Genomic DNA, 22,553 nt, shown 5'->3' on the forward strand with positions numbered 1-22,553 from the left:
ATATCTATCTATCTATCTATATATATATATATATATATATATATATATATATATATATATATATATATATATATATATATATGTGTGTGTTTTTTCACAAGTTAACACGGGAATTGTCCTCTTAGACAATGTGGGACTTGTGACAACACTTATCAATAACATTTGCCATTGAATTAAATGAGATCTATGCCTTATTTTTTGTCAATAGGCCCAAAGCTAAACACAATTTAGCTTGGGCCTTTGTAATATTTTTTTATATGTATTATATATTATATAATTTAAATATTTCTAAATAATTAATTTTTTACCATTAGATGTCATGGGCACAAAGTTTGGCCTGGTACATGATTCCTTAAATCATCTTCATTAGGTCGGGGAAGCCCATAAGCCCGACCTAGGTTGAAGTCTTTATCATTTGTGCTAAAGCTAGCCTAACCCATGATCACCCTAGCTTATATGTAAAGTTGTAAAAGCTCAAGTTGGGTGGACTCTCCCTCTCTCTCATCCCAAAACTTTGTTTCTAGCTAGCTTAACCTCATTTTTCTCACATTTCTCTATTATCTCTCTCACTTCCAATAATGTTTCTTCTTATTAACTTTTTATTCAATATTTGTTATGCCTCAAAATGTTTTCACTACTTGTCATTGGTGTAGCTGATGCCATCTTCCTTCTACACAACAACCTTCTTCAAGCAAGAAAGCAATTGAAAATGCTAGAAACTCTACTATACATGTAGATATTTAAGAAAAACAGGACAAGGACCTTACAATATAGCTAATTCTGTCTTCCTTCTATGCAACAATCTTCTCCGAGCAAGAAAGCAATTGAAAACGCTTGTAACTCTACTACACAAGTGGATATTGAAGAAAAACATGACAAGGACCTTGTTACAAAAGATAGGACAAACAATCACAATTAGAAATACTAATTTGAGTTCATCCTGCACAAGAAGCTAGATTGTGCGTCAATATGATGTTCTTGCTCACTTGAGGCGTATTCCGACATAGTTAAGTTTACGATGCTTTGCAACTCTCTCATAGAAGAACAACCATGTTCCCCTAAGATATGTACCTCATGCATGTTTCAGAGAAGAAGAAGAAGAAGAAGAAGAAGAAGAAGAAAAAGAAGAAAAGGAGAGGAGAAGAAAGGAAGACTAGAAGTAGATTAGAGAGGCAAAAGTAATGGTTGGCGGCACAAGCTTTGTATTTATACTCTATTAGTGTCAGCTTTGATATAATAAATTAATATAATATCACTCCCCCTTAAATTGGGGCATAGATATCAATCATCCCCAACTTGTCACAAAGATCATTGTGCCACAAGAAGTTCAATCCTTTGGTGAGAACATCTGCAAGTTGCTCTTCAGAGCTAATATATGGAATCTTCACTTCTCCCTTCTCCAATTTTTTTTTCTGATAAATTGTTTAATCACTTCAATATGCTTGGTTATATCATGGAGAACAAAATTGGTTGCAGTGTTGATAGTAGCCTTATTATAACAATAGAATGACATGGGACCATCAAGAGGAAACCCCAATTCACTTAATAGATTTTTAATCCTTAGTATTTCAAGACAAGGCTCTATACTCTGCTTCTGCACTAGATCTAGCCATCACAATTTGTTTCTTATTTTTCCAAGTAACAAGATTCCCTCCCAAAGGTACAATAGCCACTTATAGATGTTTTGTCATCTACAGAACCTACCCAATCAGCATCAGTGTAAATCTCAACTTTCATATGTCAATGCTTCTTGAAGAAAAGGCCTAACCTAGAAATTTCTTCAAATACTTAAGAACCCAATCTGTTGCTTCTAAATGGGTTGTTTTGGGAACATGCATGAATTGGCTAAGGACTCCTACAACATATGCAATAGTTGGCCTGGTCAAAGATAAATATAGGAGTTTATCTGCAAGTCTTTGGTACTACTTTGAATCTTTTATAGGCTCATCATTGTAGTTTTTGATTTAATTAATAGGAGTGTTAGCTGATTTGACCCTAAGTTTTTCTATATCTTTTAAGAGATATAGAGTATACTTCCTTCGAGAGATGAAGATACCCTATTGGGAGTAGGTAACTTCAATTCTAAGTAATGTAGGGGTCTTACATCCTTCACCTCAAACTAAGTGGCCAAGAACCTCTTTACCTTCTAAATCTCTAAGACCCAATAACTAGTGACATTACAAGAAAATTGACTTTTACCGATAGCCAAAATTGCTGCTAAAAGTCCTTAAAACTGCCGCTAGAAGTTTTACCGACAGTCGGCAAAATGCCACTAAAAGAAGTGTCGTTAGAAGTTCTAGCGACAGTTTTTGCTGCTGTTGGTAAAAATCAAATGATCGCTACTAAAACTAAACTGTCACTAAAAGATGTGTCAACTGCCGCAATAAGTCTGACACATTTTTTAGTGGTAGTCGCTACTGCCACTAAATCTACATTTTTTTTTTCATATATATATATATAACAGTCACCTTTAGGGCTATTAATTGGACTGGATTTGGTCCAATCCGATCTAGTCCAACATTGGTTTATTTACAAATTGATTGGACCAAATCTAGTCCAAACCCCATACAAATTAGATCCAATCCAGTTCAATTGAAATGCAAATGGGTCAGATTGAACCCAATCTAATCCAAACAAAATGAAATTTCAAAAATTACCTGAAGACCCAGAAAATATAATAAATTGCAAAAAGATATTATTAAAAAATCCAGAAAATATAAGAAATTGAATAAATAAAGCCTGCATTAAAACTGTTAAGGATTATACACTTGTTGTATACCTGAGTATATTATATAGTTATATCAAGCATCAAAGCTTGCAATCTTTGACACCAACTAAACCCCAACAATTTTATAAGGAAAACCGAATTAGATGGGCAGAGCTGAACTAGATGAACTGGTTGAACTGAACGACTTATTGAAGTATCAGACAAACCTCTTGGCCCGTATTGCAAATGGAGATTGATGTGAACAACTGAGTGCTATATGATGAGATGAGACAACTACATTCTGTTTCCATTTAAGCTCTGTAGAAATACAATAATACCAAACTAGTAAATAGAAAATTGAAATAATTGGTGGTTGAATGACTAGTGGTATCAGTTGAGGTGTTCCACTTTCATTTTGGGAATTGCAAAGAAGTTGCAGATCCAATACTACTGAATCGAGTACAAGAATGTCCTGTTTGATACCATTAACTCTTGGATCTCCAGTATTGGATCATCAAACACATGCCATTTTTACGATTGAAAAAAGAAATCAAGTACACTTCAATGTTAAAAATCACATCACCAATGCAATAAGTATGAAGATCCATGTCAACACCTATACTTAATCCATGTCACAGGCACAAAAGAAAATTGGTTTTGGGAAATGTGCAAGGTATATAAACAAGAAGCAAGCCCAACTATGTTAACTATGGGAAATGGTCAAAATATGCAAGAAAATGCCCAAGTAGCAGTTTGGAAATAGGAATAAGAAATGTATGGGAAATTGGGAATAATAATTCTATGAGAATCTTTTCAGGAATTTTCATAGTACTTTTTGTGGTTTCTTTGTCTATTATACTGATGTTTTTCACTATGTTTTGACATTCTATGCATATCCCCCTTTTATGGAAAATGCCATACTTTTCACTATGTTTTTCCCCTATATTATTGGTTATATTTTTATAGGATTGTTTCATCCCAATGCAAGTAATTATCAAAAAAAAAAAAAAAAACAGAACTCCATGCTCCTTGAGGTGCTCTTTTATTTTAGTTGCTAGTTTATCCATACTTCATTGGGGATTGCATTGGAAAGCTGAACTCTTTGCTATGCAAGATGTTATCATGGAAAGTGACAACCAAATTTTGGTGCAAGTTATGAATAACAACAATATTATTGTGAAAAGTAATAACAAAATTCTAATGCAAGTTATCAAGCCCACCCCCAAAACCCTAAATTTTAATGCAACTATGGCCAGGAATGCCCTAATTAAAGATTATGTTCAAGTGTGCCAAACTTAGAAGCATACATGATTGGAGGTGGAAGAGTTTCTATTTCTTTTGGGAGATCTACAATTAGATATACATTCAGCCCCAGAGTCAAGATGGGAGATGGTGGATTGTTGAGCACTCGGGCACCTTCACAGTTAAATCATTTTATAAGGTGCCCACTAAGCTAGTTGAAGAATGCTGAGTTGGCACCTTCACAATTAAAGCAGGTGTCAACTCACTTGCTTTAATCAATATTCCATTGGATATTCTACTAAAAATATGTGATCAGTCATTCTCTGCTAATCTACCAAAAAATTCTCAATTATATATTCTAATTAAGAAAATTATATGCAATACTGAATTATTGATTCTGGTAAATGGTCAACCCTTTACAAATTAATAATAAATATGCATAAATGTTAAATAATATAGATACCTTAGGTGGAAGTTTGCATGGAGAGTTAGGACATTTGCATTCTCCATAGCATTGGTAAACATTCTCCACAGCATTACACTTGATTAGGACATTTGCATGCCAATCAATCCTCTCATTGTTTTCCTATAAAAAAGGCAAAGAAAATTAGAACAGAAGTAGAATCAATTTAAATGGTTTGTTCTCAGCATCATTCACTTCAAAGGCTCAAACACTCTTGATCTACGTAACTTCTCCACCATGAAACTAGGATCCGTAACCTTTTCCTTAAGAGAAGTGCTAGTGTCATAGGCCTCATCCATTAAAGAGCCATTGAATTAAAACAACCACTTATCAAATACACTTGGTTATGATATGTTATATTTGTCATTTTGTGACTAAAGGGGTCTATGGTAGATACTATCTTGACACAAGCATGGGCCATGACCTGATCTATAACATGACTGCCATGGAGATCCATGTTCAGCACCATCTAGATCAGGTTTGAGTCTTGTACAAAAAACGAAAAAGAAAACAAAACAAAATGTTCTCCTTGTCCTCTCTCCTCACTGTGCATGTGCAAGAACAAATATCATCATGAACAGAAAAAGACAATTCAGGATCTATGACCTATGATTTTGGCAAAAGTTTTTATGTTGGCTGTCAACCTAACATGGAAAAACAAATAGAATTGCTACTTTCTTGTTCACCCTCTTGGTTTTCATATTATTTTATTTTCATTTTCTTTATGTCTCTAACGAATGAGTTGGTTGATGAGTTAAGGTCTTAAACTTACATTTTCTTGGTTTGCTTTTAAAGACAAGGCCAACACAACCTAAGCCACCCCTGTCAGCTAGGTTAGTAACAATCAATAATCCTGTCAATAGGATCACTCAAATAAGTGATGAACATGCTCTCACCAAGCCATGAGTGCCTATGATCCTTACCACTCCCTGGATCCAAAGTTCTAATAACAAAATAATAGTGAATATTTTCTATTTTCAAGCCAATGAATAACAGATAATGGCAGAATGCTCATGACTTAATCAGAACACATTCATTTGTATCATGGATTTTAATATTTTCCCATTCAATGCATGTCCTCAAGGTGGCATAGGTTGGCAAGTATATCTGTTCGGGTAACTAGGCTTTTCAGATTTTAAATCACTACTTTGTCAACCTATTCACCAAAAAACAAAAAAATGCATTATGGAGTAAATTAGAATTGAACCTTCCGAAAAGCTTCAAAAATCCTGGGGGATTGTAGAGAAATGCTACAGCGAGCCTCTCGGGATAGTGATTCTGTGAAGTGTTAGCAGAATCTCTAACAATTTTGATGGGAACATTGGTGTTCAATGACCATCCAGTGAAATCTATCAACCATGACATCTATTCGTCACCCTCAGGAAGGTTAAGGATAGCATTCTCTATAAGATACACCAAATGTCGGGTCCACTATCTTGTGGCGATGTGTTTTGCAAAAGAAAAATGCAAATGTTGTTATTATTCAATAACCCATAAAATTCCAAGCATGTGTTGAAAGATAAACCAAATACACAACCTGCACTCCTGGTCTCAATACAACAACATTCCTCCCTTTCCAGTCATGGAAGTTTGCTCTGTACACTTTCCTAGTCTCACCTTCATTTGCAACTTCATGTTGATTATCAAATAGATATTATTAAGTTTAAGCTTCATAAATGAAAATAAAATATCAATAAGTTTTGCCATAGAAAGCTTCTTTAACATGTATAGTCATCCTACATATTCTCAAACATTACCTTTACAATTTGGAATGGTTGAACCACCAATTAGAAGTGGTGGTTAAATCATGTACACTGCCCTTAGCATAGAACTATATAGAGATTATATAGTTTAATTTGCATAATTTATGTTCATTGCCCTTAGCACAGAGCCTATGAGGTTAGATCATGTACACCTCCTCCTCCAAGTCACCATTCAAAAATCCATTCTTGATGTTTAACTAATAGAGATCTCAGTCCTGATTTGTTGCTAAAGAGAGAATAATCCAAATAGAATTCATCTTAGCCACAAGAGCAAATGTTTATACATAGTCAACTCCATAGACAAATAAAATCCTTTGCCACCAAGCAAGTTTTGTATCTTTCCATTGTTCCATCTGCCTTATGTTTCACAAAAAACACCCATTTGCACCCTTCAGGTTTTTTTCCCTTAGGAATATCTATCAACTCCCATGTGTCATTTTTATATAGAGTATTAATTTCTTCATTCATTGTGTTTGTCTACTCAAGAACATGTAAGGACTTTGTGTTTATATAAGAAAAGAAATGAGCCATAGGATAGTGAGTAGTGCATGATCTAACACTCTTCCTTTTTGCAATAGGAAGGTCTAGATCACAAGCTGAAATGTCAATATCAATAGGTTCAAGAATATGAAATGGAACAATGGTATCTGGATGGGGTGAGGGATCTAACCTCTGAGGGTCCGATGACATTGGTGGTATAGATTTAGGTTGCTCCATGACTATTGAACTTTGTTAGCCTTGGTTTTTGAAGTGTTGCCTATGGAAGACAGAAAATGGAGGAGGGTTTGGAGGAGAAGGTAATACAACTTGAGTCTATTTCTATTTCTCCTCACCTGAATACTCCCCTTGAGGATAAAGAAAAATATGAAACATTCTTAAAGGAGACATTCATGGACATAAAGTATTTTTTTTTTTTTTGAAATAGGGCTAAATCAATGATAGCCCTTCTAAGAAAGGGGATAACCGGGAAAAACATAAGCAATAGCCTCGAAATCAAACTTACCATGAGTAGGGGATAAATCATGAATAAAACACTGATAAACAAAGACACATATGGGTATAGGAAATAATGGGGCCTTAGGAAAGAGGAATTGATTAGGGGATTTATATCCCAATAATTGAGATGGTAACCAACTGAAAACATATAGAGTAGTCAAGAAAGCATCCACCAAAAAGCGTTTTGGAACATTCATTTCCAAAAGCAATCCTCGGGTAGCTTCTACAAGGTGAAGATTTTTTCTTTTTGCAACCTCATTTTGTTGTGGGGTTCTTGCACAAGAACCTCGATAGAGGGAGCCACTAGATGCAAAAAATTCAATGAGATCACCATGGAAGTACTTTTTTCATTATCTAATTGAAGTACTTAAATCTTCATTTGGAATTAAGTATAAACCATGCACTGAAAATCTTTCACTAGTTTAGGGACTTCTTCTTGGGAGTGCTTAGGCTAAACCCAAGTGTACCGAGTCATCTATAAAAGAGATGAAATATTTGTAGCCATTCTCAATTAAAATATTAACAGGACTCAACATATCAAAATACACAAGATAAAAGGAAAAATCAAATCTTTTATTACGTAAAGGAAATGAAGTTCTACAATGCTTGATCCCATTTAAGTTTTCTAATCATGCGTATGCCTTGATTTTTTGTAATGGGTGCACTATAAGAGCATTCATAATTGATCTCCTACTTTCCTCAGATTGCACTAGAGCATACACCTCTTGGACAGAAGGGAGGTTCTTACTACCAAAAATTTGCACTTTGATAGGTTCATACATGAGATTAAGCCTTAATAGAAAAGAAAAGACACGCTATTGAGAGACCAATTGTTTATAAGCTTTGGCATCTTTTCTCATCACTTTCCTATTCAATACACTTTTGTAGTAAATCAACTCTTTCCAGACTAAAGTGAGGGCAGAATAGTAGGTTGATAAACTCCTTTCCCCTTGCTTACATGTTGAGGATTCTGCTTAAAGTTAATAAATTCTAGTATAATACCTCTATTCTAAGTAAGTGGCCTTTGCTTGTTCACATATTTCTTTTCTATTTCAACCCACATAAAGTTTTGTGTAACAAAGAGTAACATGGATGTCAAAAGCCATGACATAATCATATAGTTCTCTTGGTTTCATTTGTCATATTCAATAGTACTAGCCCTAGGTTCTTTCACATTTCCATTTATATATCCTCCTTTATCCCTGGCTATAATGTACAACTACATCTCCTTGGACCATCCCAAGTAATTTCTACCATCTAAGGGGGTAATAGTCATTGTGAAATTTGTTGTATCATGACCATTGTTTAAACCACTCTAATTAGAGGTGATTCCTAAGTTGTAGAGTCTCCATAAGCCATAAGTAATCACTTTTTAGTGAAACCCAAATATGTTCTTACAGTCCACACATAGGGGAAAATAGCCCGCACTTCATAAAGTAATTTTTTTAATCAAAATAAGTTCTAGAAAGTACATCACTTGTTGTTACACACATTAATAAGTCTACTAGACCTCACCAAGGCTAGTACAAGCCACACAAGCATCAATTGGTCTACTGTAGTACTTCAGCAATTTGAACCAGGTCATTCATGACCTATAGAGGTTCAATATCCACAAATAGGGTTCAGACTTCCCTTGTACCATTCGACCAAGGCAAACCACTATTTGTTCTAGTAACTAGACCAAGAACCAAAAAAGGGAGGGCTTAGTTCTTCTTCATATTTAGTTGGAGTAGGTTTTTGGCGGTTCTAGTCCTAGAATGATAAGAAAAACAAAAAAATAATTAACAACCTCTTAGAGGATATTCAAATTACCTTTATTTGATTTTTGGAATCAATCCTACAAGATTCTGATCAACCTGTATAAGAGAGGAAGCAACTGAAGTGTTCTCAGTGCATATCTGATCAGGTTTATTCCATTCTCAGTCCAGTGAAATGGTGAGGAAGCTTTGACTAAAAGAAGATAGGTTTTATAGAGCGTTACCCTGCTCTGATACCTTTAGTTCAAAGAAGAAGAGAGGAAAAGAGTGGAAGAAGAGAAGGAGATTAGAAATGCAAAAGTATTGGTTGGTGGCGCCAGGTTTGTATTTAAACTCTAGGCTATTTGAACATAACAATCATCCCCTATATGTGTTAGGTATAGTGGGTAATATACCCATTAATTGAATATTCCTTGACTATGGCTCTACGATAAATCTTCTTCCCTTGAAGACACTGTTGGTTATGGGTATGACAGTTTGCTAACTATCCCCTTTGTATCTAACTATTCAAGGATTTAATTAGGAAGGACAAAAGGAAATTGATACTACTATCTTAAAAGTCGAAGCTAGGGAATTATATTCAGATGCGTTATTTCATGTTATTGATGTAGACACCTTTTACAATACCCTCCTAGGATGCTTTTGTTTATATACATATGGAGTAATTCCATTAACACTCCAATGTTTAAATTCAACAAATATGGAGAAATAAAGAAGGTTGTTGTTGACCAAAACCCATTTCAAAGGGAAGATGTGTGTTATCTAGGTGCCAAGTTTTACAAGATTATTGATCTTTCTCTGACTTTCCCAAAAAGAAGGAAACACGAGGAATAAAGTGAATATAAAATACAAACCTCCAATGTATAAGGGACCATCCACTCCAAGATCAAGATTTTCGGGATCACATTTGAAGAGCCAGAACTGCCAACTAACTCTAAACCTAAAGTTATCTTTAGGTAAATTCCTAATATTCAAAGAAGCAAGGGCCAGAGTGCACTCACATCACTATAAAATTCTATGACAGCATTAATGAGAAGCTATGCATGTTTATTAAGGTGAATTGATCAATAAATCCCACAAAATCAATGAATAGTATCAACTTCTTTTCAAAATAGGAAAGGGAAAAATAAAAGGGTTGTCCTTCCTAAGTCTAAATCCTTATCTTTTATGGCTATGAGCAAGGTAAATTATAATCCTATTGGTAGTGATACAACATCAGTTTCAGAGGTCCCAATACTCACACATCATGAAAATTCTACTTTTAGCCAAGAGGAAGTAAAGCCCCAAGTCTCTATGTTCAAACGTCTTGGAAGCTTGAAAGATAATGAACCAAATGAAAAGAAACTAGTTTTTTGTCTTTAGCAGATTCATAATACAATCCCAAAAGATTAGCAAGGGAGAAAGTTTATAGAAAAGAAAAGGCAACCCAACATTACTATTAAGAAATTGGAGGAGGATGGAAAATTCAACATAGAAGTCAACTACATTTCCACCAAAGAGATTCAATATGTAGATCTAAAAGAATGAGAGTACACCAAGTGGACCCTCCGGATCACCACTTACCTTAACCCTCTAGTCATGTTTTGATATGTCCTTTTTGTATTCAATTCAAAATTAATGGAGATTCAACACTATTTTTACTATTTATTGTTTTTTCATAAGTCTCATGGTCACCCATAATGAAAGATCTTATTGCTCTTTTGAGAAAATACACATTAATTGAAGTAAACATCTTATGGTAAGTTGCAACCAATTATATCAAGTGGTTCTTTATCAGAGCAAGCTTTTCTCAGGCATTTGATGGTAAGATACCCTTAACACCATTTTTTGTATTAGATCAAGCTTTCTTAAGCTTAACATGGGAGAAGCTTGAGCTCACAGTAAGGATCTTTGTTGCCACCAAGAATCTAAAAGAAATCTTCATTCAATCTTCAATGTCGGATATCTACGATGCTATCATGAAGTTTGCATAACTCACTGGTGCACACCTAATTTCCAAGAGATGCTTCATGCAGAGAAGGTAAATGAATCATTGCCTGCCTATTTTCAAAGAGCCCCGTTTGCTCATCACGGAGGACCCAAGAGCTGTCTTCCAAAAAATGGAGGAAGCTGCTTTGCTTGAAAATGTTTGAATTGTTGCATTCAATGGCACATATTTGTTGTTATCTATGTTGGAATCGTCATCCCCAAGAATAACAAAGGGAATGACAACATTGCATGCTTGTTCATGGTGTTGATGAAGATTGTTCTAATGATGTGTGATGTAGTTTGGCTGGGGAAGCCATGAATGGTCACTAAGATGTGACTTCATTTGTAGATGCTTATTCGTTGCAAGGAGAAAGAATGCCTTTTTAGTCAATGTCAGAATCGGAAGTGTAAGCAATAAAATTTATGGTTAAGATTTTGTGACTATAAGGGCTTTTATTTTGGGTGACTATGAACACTTTTGGGAGAAAGGCAATAAACAACAATAACGACGTTAAATCTCTATTTACTATTCATTAAATAAAAAATGTGTTAAGACATGATTAGAGAGTTTATGTAAGTGGTGAGCAAAGGATCCATTTTATGCACTCTCCAAAAGAACAAAGTAAGAATCTTATTCAAGATTTTACTACTCATATATGTTGGCTACAACAAATTATTTTCTAAGTGGAAAGAGGCAATTTTGTTAAAAGATGTTAGAGTGGTCAATGTTGTCATCCCCATTTAAAACCATATCACATACAGATATAGAACTCCTTCTAAAATTATATCAGACAATGCTGCATACTTTAAGTACAAGGATATGATAAAGTTAGTTGAGAAATATAAATTTTAGTATGCTAAATTTGTAGCCTACAATCCCTAACCAAACGGACAAGTAAAAGCTTTTATCAAAGTTCTCTTCAAAATACTTAAAAAGACGATATCAAAGAATAAAAGATATTGGCATGAATACTTTCTTGAAAAACTTTGTGCATATCGAAAAATATTGCAGACAACTACTAGATGCACACCATGTAGTTTGGTATTTGGGGAAGGAATTGTTCTCCTTCTAGAGGTTCAGCTGCACTCTTTAAGGATTGCAACAAAACTCATCCATCCAAAAGATGATGTAAAGATAAAGCTTGTTGAACTCGAGTCTCTTGATGAAAAGAGACTCATAAATCAACAAAAACTTGTACCAAGCCCAAGTTGTAGGCGTCTTTAATAAATGGGTTTGATATCAATCATTTGCAATGGAAGATTTACTCTTATCCAACAGAAAACCTATCAAAGTCACAAGCAAGACTTCATAAAAATATGAACGCAAATGGGAAGGTCCATGCATCATTAGTAAGGTTATCCAAAAGGGGGCATATGAATTATTTAACCTTGATGGACAAACTGAAATGGGCATATGAGTTATTCTTGTGTAAATGAAAATTCCTTATTTGTCTTTATACTTAATTTTCTATTATCATGTAGATTAAATTTATAAACCAACTATTGTTCATATATGGTTAAATTGATGAGTAAAACCACCATGCCTGCATGTGGCTAAATTGCTTAAACAAACAACGATGGTATCAGTATGTGGTAAAACTACTAAAATATTCTACCAATTGCTCTCATGTGGTTAAGCTGTTGGAGCAGTACTTGAATCATGTTTGACTTGACCCCAAATGAGGGTGTAGGCAATCTAATATTTAGATCCAGTCACATCCTCATTAAATAGAATTTTTTCCTCTATAATCATTTACCTTGATCTTAATATTTAACCTTAATTTTGATGAAAATATATAAATCCTTGAATTTTTATTTTTAAACTTATTAGGTTCTAGATGATGATCTACATTTAGAGATCATTCGAGTATTTAATTAATTTTTATCATAATTGATTTTTAATTCTTCATAGGTCTTATATGATGATTTACACTTGGATATTATCAGAACATTTAATTTTGATTGATTTTTTAATCATTTTTATTGAAAATTTCTCAAATATTTGTTAATCATAGTTTGGTTTTTAATTCTTGATTGGCTCTATATGATGATCTACACTTAAAGATCATTAGAACCTATAGTTGAATCCACTCATTTGTTTCACTAATTTGGTTAAAATTTTTTTATCCTGAATTTAATTCTTGATGGGTTCTATGCATATTGATCATCAAAATACTTAATTTTTATTGGTTTTAATCACCTATATTGAAAATTATTCAAATATTTTATTCTTGATTTCAATCTTTAGTCCCATTAGGTAATAATAATGATGATAATGATGATAATAATAATAATATTCATAGTAAAAAGAAAACAAAAGCAAGCCTAACAGTAAATGTATAAGCTCATTTCTTTTTCAATTTAATCTATCACTTTTTAACTCATTGGAGGAGCTTACAATGTACTTTTATGGGCTCCACTATAGAAATAATTAATAGGCTTTATGGACTTCAACCCAATCCATCAAATGCATCTTAATGAATGAGATTAGTTGGATCTTATCCAAACTATACTTTACTCCATATAGACATTGTTTTGGCCTAACTTTACAATATTGTAGGCATAATCATACCATATTAGAGGATCGAACAAGAACTGATAATCCCCATTTGGGTTGTATTAAACCATCTCTAATAATCTATTTTAAGGCTTTATCAAAGATTAATTCAATAGCGTTGTGATAGACCACATATAGGTCTTAATTAAATCCAATTAAAAATCTTATATGACCAATTTTTGTTTTTGTTTTTTTTTTTGGAACTAGGCAAAAATAGGTTAATCAATAGAATATTAATTAAGAATCTTGTCCAATAAGTTTTAAATAAAAAATGGCTTGAGTACTGCAACCTTAAGTTATTCTTGAGCTTGTAGTGCTCAAGGGGGCACTATCATGTCCTTAATTTTAGTGGCTATGGAGCAAATCACTAAAGTACTTCCAACTTAAAAAAGAAGAAGAAGAAGAAGAAGAAGAAGAAAGGGGCCTTTCATTTCAAGTTAATCTTATAAGCCCAGTCCTATGGTTGGGCTGAAATAATTTGTTTAGGAAAGAAAGGGGCCAATAGTCCATTTTAGTGAACATTAAGCCCTAAATTAATTGGGCCTTATTAATTATGCAGTTAACGGACTTGTAGTAGGCCCTATTTAATGGGACAACATGCCCTAAAAGAATTAAATTTTATATTAATTAATAATCTTATAAGATGCCCCATATTTATAAAGGAGATATCACTTATCATATGCTAACAAAAGGGCTATTTTTCCTTCCTTATCCACTTTAAGTGGAATAACACATGTCACCTTAGGAAGAGGGGATAATTTTTCCTTCTTCTATCACTTTAAGTGGGGTGACACATGTCATCCTAGGAATGAAGAGTTTTATTTTTTCCTCCTTAAACCATTTTAGTTGGGATGACACTTGGCGCCCTAAGAAGAGAGGGTTGGGGAATTACCTAACCACCTCCCCCTTCTATATAAACCTGTCTTCTTGTAGAAAAGAGGGTTAATGCCCTTTTGTTGGTTAATACTATTCTCTATACAAAATTTCAAACACTAAGAAACAAGTAGGAAGAGAAAAGAGAAGAAGATTGGCATGAAGAACATAAAAAAGGAAGAAGAGAAAAGTAGGGAATCTTGTTTTCTTCCTATACCTCTTCATTATGATATTTCTATAGTTTCCCCATGATATGGAAGACCATATCCATTTTACTCTTTTCACCCCTCTTTTTTTCTTCCTTTTTTTCGTTCTTTTCTTCCTTATATCATATTGAAATATATATATATATATAAGGAGATAACCATCTATAACGTTACAACCTAGTTTAGAATATATATATATATATATATATATATATATAAGGAGATAACCATCTATAACGTTATCTATGAAAATTGGCCAATTATAGTTCCTTACTCCATCTTAACCCATAAAATTACTGTTTTATATGTAAGAGACAACCATATACAATCTTGTCCAAGAAACTTGGTTGATTATGGTTCCTTACTTCATTTTGACCTCAGAAATTATTACTTTATGTAAGGAAAAAACTGTTTACAACCTAGTTTAGAATATTTAGTTGATTACGATTCCTCATACCATGATAATACATATAAATTATTATTTAAAGGTTACCTACATCCTTATTCATGAAATATGGCTAATTATGATCTTTATTTTCTTATTATGCATAGAGAAAAAATTGTTTATTTATATTTGATGGTTTTCTCTCAAATGAAGAGGGTTATATACACTAGAATTTTCAAAGAAAAATTTTACTTAGTTTAGTTTGCTCATTTGTACTTCTAAATCAGAATCAAGAGGTTTTCTTTGTCCCTAATAGAGATGTAATTAAAGGTATATCAATATAATTTCCTAAATGATACTTACCCAAATATCAAATTGGGTGAATTATGTTATGAGAGAAAATATACTAAAACAAATTCCATTAACATTACACAGAGAGGTACTATTCATCCTTTATTTGAGATGCTTCTATCCCAAGATATGTAACATAGGGAAGTGTTGGCTTTTGCATAGAGGAGGGGGGAGGGGGGGTACAAGTTATGCACAACCAAGTTGGAATAGCACATAATGGTGGACTTATGCCATTGCTAAAACCACTTGACTCAAGGAATGGATCTCTTCAACACAATGTTACTCTTGCTCTTAATGACCTTGTAGACAATGATGACAAGGTTTCTAATTTCATTAATGATTGGAGGTGTTCAAAAGCTACAAAATGTAGAATTTGTTGTTCAAACTATGCACCAAGGATTGTGTAGAAAATACTTTGAAAGAATTAGAAAGGAAGATCAAATTGACCTTCAGACTTGGGGGAGGGCTTGACATCAACAAATGCTACCAAGTAAGGAGCAAGGTTTAGCTGAATGCTTTGGCTGTTTAGTAGGCTGTGGAACCAATGGTAAGGTTCCACGCCAGTAATAAAATACATGGAGCTCGCACTTTTCATAGTGGGGCCCATACATTTATTACTGACGTAAAATCTCATCATTGATTCCATAGCCTGCTGAACAACCAAAGCATTCAGCTAATTGGAATTGCAATGCATTCAGCCTTCAGGACAAAGCTATAGTTAAATGATCAAAAGAGAATAAGTTAGTTATGGAAAAGTGACTGCCTGCCCTAAAGGCTGTTAGGACCAACTGGCGAGGCAATCACTCCATTATGGTCATCAATCATACAATCATTGTAATTATCTTTAATGATTGACAATAATGGCCATGCTCCAATATATAAGTTGACTATAGCAATAAACGACCAAACCAACCAACTTCTCTTTTTCTTTTCTTCTTCTCTACCGTATTTGTAATTGTTGAACCTAATCAGGCAGGTTGGACTAGGTTTATGGTCAACCCAGGCCCAATCCTCAGATTTGGGCCTAAGGCCCGATCCTGAGGTTAAGCCCAATCTTCCCAATCTAAGTCCAGTCTACATTGTAATTGTAATTTGATACACTTGGGTTTTTCAATGAACCCGCTTTATGATTATACATGTATGCATGAATGTGTATGTTTGGGCCAGATTTGGGTTGAGAATAGGTCATTGAATTCGAGCTACCTAAGGACTAAGTCCGGGTCCAACCTGAAAATTAAAAAAGCCCAAACTCTTAAACTCAAACCCAGCCCAAGGACCAGCCCGTAGTTGTGTAAAACTTCTACCCAATGATGGGAAGAAGTTTGTGTGTATGTATGCATGTGGCGACAATATAAATTTATTTTATAAGTCAAAAGTGATTAAATTTTTAAATTTTTCTTAATTATTTTATAAGTAATGAACCGGGCTCATTAAATCCAATAACATCCTAATTCAGTCCGAGACCACTATATTAGAACATATTTAGATTCAAGCTGTAAATAATTTACAGATTGGGATCCCCATAAATAAAAGGGCATAGAGATTTATTGGTTCGACCATGCGAGCCGGACCAGGTTGATAACCAATTGGAATGAGGTAATCGAAGCCCAACCAACATCGTTTTCATTCCAGCATTCAATGAAGACCTAGGAATGGCCCACAAAGGTGTTTTAATTTGAGGATTTTGTAAGGTCATGAGCTGAGACTCACGGGCACAAACTTTTTGTAATGTGTAGAAGAAACTAATAAAACGGACACCCCGTCCCCATCCACCTTCCGTGAAACAAATCTAAATACGACTCATTTCGTCTCTTCTTGGCCTTACTACACACATGAAGCTGATAGCAACAGATTTTGTGGAAAATCTGACATTTACACTCAACCCCTCACAAAATTACAATATTCATTATCATATGGAGGTCTCCTAGTATTGGAATTTGGAAGTGGGTCGATTATATATAATTTGTAAATAAGTTTAACTATTTTTTTTTTTAATTTTTTCTTTAATTTAGTGATAGTATAGTAAAACCAGATTAAACCCAAATCTAATCCGAAATCTGAAATATTTGACTTGCATTATATTCTGATTAATTTGAAATTTCAATAATCCAATCTGATTTGGATGTACCTGAGTACTATGGAATTAGTCACAAATACCTCATTGAACTTTCACTTTCTGATAAATACCTCTTTGAACTTTCATTTTGTGACAAATACCCTTTTTGTTAGAATTTTGTCAATTAACTTCGAGAAAGATTGTTACTCACCTGTTTAAATTTTTTTAAGTCACTCGATCTTATCAGATTTTGGGTAATTGGGTTCAGATTGAAGGAAATCCTAAATGTTAAACTCGGCCATCCCTGTCGATATGGGCTTCAGTCAGTATAAGGCTAATTTAAACACCGTTTAAATAGTCTTTACAGCCTTACATTGAGAATATCTCTGTACTTCTATGCTTTATTTCATGGGCAGATATTTTCAATGCAAGGCTATAAAGACTGTTCAAACAGGTTTTGCACTGACTGAATCCGGTTTCTCCCTACCCGTGTATAGCACCTCCTCCTATGGGGACCAAAAGTCTTCTCTGTCAAATTGAAGCAATAAAGATAAGTGCATGGGGTCCCATTGCGGATCCTGTGATGGTTCACAGGCTGCAAGTTACAAAAGATAAAATGGAGCCATGGGTCCTTATATGGACCCATTTTCTGGGGTTAGGAGGTTTATTAATTATTAGACCATGCTCAATTCAACGTTTTCGCACAAATGTCTTATCCCAACATATAGATTTATTTATAAGTTTAAGACATTATGCCATTTATAACAATGTTTTGAGATTTTCTGATATAATGTTTTAATATTCTGATTGGACTAAGGCCATGGTTGGGAGTGATTATGTTAAAAATAAGTGCTTATTTGAATAAGCATTTATTTACATATGGCACTCATCTTTTTCAAGTGTTTATTTAAAAAAATAAGCGTTTGGTAGTTTTTTTTTTAATAAGCATTTTGACTATTTTATCATTCATTTTTTTCAAATTTTACAAAAGCACATTAATAAAAGCACTTTTATTAAAGTACTTTTATAAAAACACTTTTATAAAAGTACTTTTATGAAAGCACTTTAATAAAAGCAATTTTATGAAGGTACTTTTATAAAAGTACTTTTATGACGCACTTTAATAAAAGCACTTTTATGGAAGTACTTTTATAAAAGTACTTTTACGGATACACTTTAATAAAAGCACTTTTACAAAAGTACTTTTATAAAATTCAAGTAGTGATAGTTTTATAAGTGGTATTTTAAAATTCAACTAGGAATAATTTTGAAAGAAAAAATTGAATTAGTGCTTATTATACAAGCACTTATTTCGGGCTTATGAGCGCTTAAAAAATAACCCTTATTTTTAAAATAAGCACTTATTTCGGGCTTATTTCCCAAACACTAATAAGTGCTTAATGGTGTGGTCCCGGCCCAAGTTAACACCTATTTCGAATAAACACTCCCAAACATGGCCTAATAACGAGAATGCTCTATTGATCCCGGTTTTATTGATTAACCAGGTGATTTGTTCATCTAACCTACCAAAACCGTCATTTATGAAGGTTGTGATGATACAATGTGAAAATCCAAGAACTCTTGCCAAGTTGGACACGGGGCCCAAACTTCTTCAACAACCCAAAGTGGAGGCTATTTTTACCACAACTAGAATTGGTAATAATCAAGAGAGATTAAGAGAGAGTGTTATACTAAGAGGGAGAAATGTTCTCAATGATTCAAGTGCACTCCTCAATATTTTGGGTTCTATTTATAGACCCTTTTATAACTGTTGGGTTTGTTCCAATAGTCATAATCAAAATATATAAACACCCCCCTATATAGCTGTTTATAGCTGTTAGGGGGGTATTTATGTAAAAAATCCCCCCAAAAGCTGAAGCTAGCCGTTGTGGGGGGGGGGGGGGGGGGGGGGGGGGGGGGGGTCCCCAGCAGCTAGTTTTCGAATGGGCCAAGCATGGCCCGCTACCCCAGGCCGAACACGGCACGAACTACTGTGTCGGGCCTAGCACGGCCCAATTTACACCTCTACACAGTACCACACTTGTAGCTAGCTACCTCTGTTCTGGACTTTGGCTTTTAACTATTAGGTAGTTTTCCTTACAACTTAGTTTGAAAGGAGTACAAATACAAATATATAGAGTGCAAAACCTTACACTTTGTACTATTTTGTATATATTTGTATTAGGCTCAGTTTGAAAAGAGTACAAATATAAATACGTATAATACAAAATACATATAAAATGATACAAAATATAAGGTTTTGCACACTATATATTTATATTTATACTCCTTCCAAATTGAGCCCATCATTTTACTTCAAATCAAACACGAGTTCAGATCTGCTGATCACAATACATTGCTGGACACATTTACTTAGCTGTATATTGTAAATACCTCTTGTAGTTGTACTTTATGCCGCCGATATTCCCGATGTGTGGCTAGACGAACATAGCCAGCACTGTGTTGTGGTTAGTAGATCCAAACTCGTAAAACACAGCTAATGCTAATAGATTCTGCTAAGACAAATATCTTCATCTTCAACATCTTGGCTTTTCATTTTTTTTTTGTTCCTTTGATATATAACAGCTGAAATAGCCGAATTATCGTACATTAATTGTTTTTCCTTTTGGTGATAAATAATTAAAAATAAAATCAAATATTCAAGGAGTGTAATATTCTTTCCAACTTCAGCTTTCAGCCAATATTGCTGATGACCTAAGACCCCATTTGGAAGGGCGGAACTGAAGATTAAGCTAAATTGGTTCAACTGTTTTGAAGCATTTTGGGCTGTCCAGATTTTTCACCAAACATAACCTATAGGCTGTCCCCATAGAGCGCACCTTAATAGTTAGAAGCTGCTGTACTTTAACCCTCCCAAACAAGCAACATGGTCACACTCAGCGTCAATCCAGAAGTGGAGATCATATATTTATGACACATTAAATCAAGATTTCAACTAATTACATTAAAGATGTTACATGATTTATCTAATTTCATTCATTCATACATGCATCATGACTTCAATTGTGTGATGTGTACCATTTTATCATTGGTTCACATTTTTTTTCTTGTTTTGTGGTACAGTTTATACACCATAGATTTTGAATGTTTAGACATTTGATAATGACTGAATTGAATGGCTTGTTGCCTACTTGACTTGTCTTGTCTTGTCTTTTAACAAAAATGATGGCATATTTGTTTGGTGACCTATGTGATGCATGGCTTACTATTTAAATAAAAATGTATTTTTTATTTGTGTGGACGTAGGTACGGAAGCCGCTCACCAGCGCTTCCATTCTCTATCTAAACTCACTGCATTCTCTATATAAACTCAAGTTATGGTGTCATTATAACTGTAACTTGTAACCACATGTTGTCCAAACTGGTATCATGACCAGTTAACAAAACAAATGGTTCAACCAACCGAATCAATTATAAGTTGAAAACACTAATTATCAAAACATTTTTTGTCATTATGTAGACTTTATTTAATTTCTCAAATTAAAGCATGCATGTTTTTATATTGTCTAGTTTGGGGGTGTTGCTGCCAAATTTGGAGCTAAGGGTAGCATAGTAATTTCCAAGGTCTGAAAGTTATAAGTCCCATTTGCCAAAGTGAAAGGACGTCAGAAGCCCTGGGAGTGTTCTCAGGGAGAAAAACTCTGGCGGTCAAGTTAGCCAAGGGTTCAAAGTAAAGCCAATGTTGCAACAGATGAGTAAGTGCTACCTCAAGTTTGTGTGAGTGTACCTTTAGTTGTGATGCTCATTTTACAGTTGAAGTCATTGCATATGAGTGAAATTTCGTCTAACCCACCTGCAAGGTTCGGCCATCCATATGATGGATCTCTCATCCCTTTCAGTGGTATTAGAGCCAGGTTCAAATCTTGAACCGAAATAGATTAGAATAACATTATCTGAGCAAATCGAGTAGAACGCTTTCTGCCCATTTGCGTAGTTTCAGATCTGATCTATTTCGGTTCAAGATTTGAACCTGGCTCTGATACCACTGAAAGGGATGAGAGATCCATCATATGGATGGCCGAACCCTGCAGGTGGATTGGGTGAAACTTCAAAAATTTCTCTCCCATGTGGGAATCACATTCCCTATTTTAGGAAACTGCATTTTCAATGATCAATCTTGAACCTAAGCTGAACTAGATCTGAAACCAAAAGGTAGGAAAGGGATATACCTGATACAAAGTAATAGTAACTCCCAACCTAGGTTTTCACGCCCAAGGAAAATGCCAAAGACGGCTCCCATTGAAGATGACACAGCGTAGGGTGGAGCAGAATCAGCAGGTGGTTCATCAGCAAGAACCGAACTCTTCAGCAAGAATTCGATGGAGGGTGTGTGAGCACGACTTTAGATTAGTTTTTCACCAAAAATTGATATCAAGAACGTTTTCTGATCGGTCCTACGGGTGGAGAACAAACTGGCAATGGCAACAGCAGGAGGAGAAGGCAAGAGTAGAAGATGGCGGTAGTCTAATTGTAGTTGTTTCTCTCTTATATCTATAATCTGAATTGGTGAACTGGGGTTCGCCCTCCTCCTTATAGCCTTAAATAGAGGTTCTCCTAATCCCATTAGGAGTTTCCTAATCCAAATCTTGTATTTGGATCTAGACTCTCTTTAAGAGATAAGGATAATCCCTTATCTTATCTACAAATAAAGATCAGCCCTCCTAATCTTATTAGGAGTTTCCTAATCCAAATCTTTATTTGGATCTGGACCCTCTGAGTGGATAGGGATAACTCCATATCCTATCTGTTCATCTAAATCCCAGAACCGCCCCTCTTTAATTAATCAAATTAAACCAGTTCGAATTGGGCTTTAGGCCCATTAAGTTCATGTGCTCATCTAGCCTCCAAACTGCTGCCTAGTTGGGTATCCTTGTATGGTGTGGGACCCAAACATTGATCTACACATCAGCCACATGGGTTCAGCCTAGCATTTGTTACAAGGTTTGGCTGAATTCACTGTAAGAGACAATGAACCCCTAAGCCCACCACCATGGGCTCTTAATGGGCCCAACATTTACACTAAATGGTCATTGGGTCAAGCCACCTTATAAAAGCCCAAGGACTGTGGGCAGATGCAAGATTAGTCCACCAGGTATTACCCTTAATGGTCTTACACTTAACCTCTCAGCCCATAATGATCAAACATTGCTCGACAAGAGAGGACATCTCCCACGGATGCAAGGAACGGTATTGCACTCTCTACTCATG

This window comes from Nelumbo nucifera, chromosome 7, assembly GCF_055504915.1.
Source record: "Nelumbo nucifera cultivar China Antique chromosome 7, China Antique-T2T, whole genome shotgun sequence".
Classification (NCBI taxonomy): Eukaryota; Viridiplantae; Streptophyta; class Magnoliopsida; order Proteales; family Nelumbonaceae; genus Nelumbo; species Nelumbo nucifera.